Source organism: Nematolebias whitei, chromosome 6 (genome assembly GCF_014905685.2).
Source record: "Nematolebias whitei isolate Nwh7 chromosome 6, NemWhi1, whole genome shotgun sequence".
Taxonomy (NCBI): domain Eukaryota; kingdom Metazoa; phylum Chordata; class Actinopteri; order Cyprinodontiformes; family Rivulidae; genus Nematolebias; species Nematolebias whitei.
Genome location: NC_056503.1, coordinates 10590305 through 10592625, shown reverse-complemented (window position 1 = coordinate 10592625; position 2321 = coordinate 10590305). Strand labels below are relative to the sequence as shown.

At 56.6% G+C, this 2321-nt stretch overlaps 1 protein-coding gene across 1 annotated transcript in view; it reads right to left on the bottom strand.

Annotated features, from left to right (window-relative positions):
• LOC119410498 (rho guanine nucleotide exchange factor 17) overlaps positions 1-2321 on the bottom strand; it is a 107336-nt gene that overhangs the window by 18218 nt on the left and 86797 nt on the right. The window lies entirely within an intron of this gene.

The following is a 2321-nucleotide window of genomic DNA, read 5'->3' as shown; positions in this document are numbered from 1 at the left end:
ATGAGAAAAACAAATGGACTTAATGTTCCCTTGCCCGGACGTGGGTCACCGGGGTCCCACTCTGGAGCCAGGCCTGGAGGTGGGGCACGCGGGCGAGCGCCTGGTGGCCGGGCTTTTACCCATAGAGCTCGGCCGGGCACAGCCCGAAGAGGAGACGTGGCTCCCCCTTCCCATGGGCTCACCATCTGTGGGAGGGGCCAAAGGGGTCGGGTGCAATGTGGGATGGGTGGTGGCCGAGGGCGGGGACCCTGGCAGTCTGATCCTTGGCTACAGAAGCTGGCTATTGGGACGTGGAATGTCACCTCACTGGTGGGGAAGGAGCCTGAGCTGGTGTATGAGGCTGAGAGGTTCCAGCTAGACATAGTCGGACTCACCTCTACGCATGGCTCTGGAACCAGTTTCCTTGAGAGGGGCTGGACACTCTTCCACTCTGGAGTTGCCCCTCGTGAGAGGCGCCGAGCAGGAGTGGGCATACTTATTGCCCCACCAACTTGGTGCCTATGTGTTGGGGTTCACCCCAGTGAATGAGAGGGTGGCCTCACTCCACCTATGTGTGGGGGGACGGGTTCTGACTGTCGTTTGTGCTTATGCACCAAACGGCAGTTCAGATTATCCACCCTTTTTGGAGTCCTTGGAGGGGGAACTGGAAAGTGAACCTCCTGGGGACTTGTTCTGCTGGGGGACTTCAATGTTCGTGTGGGCAATGACAGTGAGACCTGGAGGGGTGTGGTTGGGAGGAACAGCCCCACTGATCTGAACCCGAGTGGTGTTCTGTTGTTGGACTTCTGTGCTTGTCATGGATTGTCAATAACAAACACCTTGTTCAAGCATAAGGGTGTCCATATGTGCTCTTGGCACCAGGACACCCTAGGCCGCAGTTCGATGATCGACTTTGTCATCGTCTCATCTGATCTGCGGCCACATGTCTTGGACACTCGGGTGAAGAGAGGGGCAGAGCTGTCCACTGATCACTACCTGGTGGTGAGTTGGCTACGATGGTGGGGGAGGATGCTGGTCAGACCTGGCAGAACCAAACGTGTTGTGAGGGTTTGCTGGGAACGTCTGGCAGAGTCTCCCGTGAGACGGAGTTTTAACTCCCACCTCAGGGAGAACTTCGAACATGTTCCGGGGGAGGTGGGGGACATAGAAACTGAGTGGACCATGTTTCGTGCCTCTTTTGTCGAGGCAGCTCACCGAAGCTGCGGCCGCAAGGTTGTCGGTGCCTGTCGCGGTGGCAACCCTTGAACTCGATGGTGGACACCGTCGGTGAGGGATGCTGTCAGGCTGAAGAAGGAGTCCTATCGGGCCTTTTTGGCCTGTGCGACCCAGGAAGCAGCTGATGGGTACCGGCAGTCCAAGCGACATGCAGCTCGGGTGGTCGCTGAGGCAAAAACTCGAGCATGGGAGGAGTTTGGAGAGGCCATGGAGAATGACTTCCGCACGGCTTCGAGGCGATTCTGGTCCACCATCCGGCGTCTCAGGGGGGGAAAGCGGTATGCCACCAATACTGTTTATAGTTGGAGTGGTGTGCTGCTGACCTCAACTCGGGATGTTGTGGGCCAGTGGGCAGAATACTTTGAAGACCTCCTCAATCCCACTGGCACGTCTTCCACTGAGGAAGTGGAACCTGGGGACTCTGGGTCGGGCCCTCCAATCTCTGGTGCTGAGGTCACCGAGGTGGTTAAAAAGCTCCTCGGTGGCAGGGCCCCAGGGGTGGATGAGATTCGCCCGGAGTTCCTTAAGGCTCTGGATGTTGTAGGGTTGTGTTGGCTTACGCGACTCTGCAATATTGCGTGGACATCGGGGAAAGTTCCCTTGGATTGGAAGACTGGGGTGGTGGTCCCCCTATTCAAAAAGGGTGACCATAGAGTGTGTTCCAACTACAGGGGAATCGTGCTCTTAAGCGTCCCTGGTAAGGTCTATTCGGGGGTTTCGGAAAGGAGGGTCCGTCAGATAGTTGAACCTCGGATTCAGGAGGAGCAGTGCGGTTTTTGTCCTGGCCGTGGAACACTGGACCAGCTCTACACTCTTAGCAGGGTCATGGAGGGTGCGTGGGAGTTTGCCCAACCGGTCTACATGTGCTTTGTGGACTTGGAGAAGGCGTTCGACCACGTCTCTCGGGGAACCCTGTGGGGGGTAATCTGGGAGTATGGGGTACCGGGCCCTCTGTTCATAACTTTTATGGACAGAATTTCTAGGCGTAGCCAAGGCGTTGAGAGGATCCGTTTTGGTGGCCTTAGGATTGCGTCTCTGCTTTTTGCAGATGATGTGGTCTTATTGGCTTCATCAGATCGTGATCTACAGCTTTCGCTGGAGCGGTT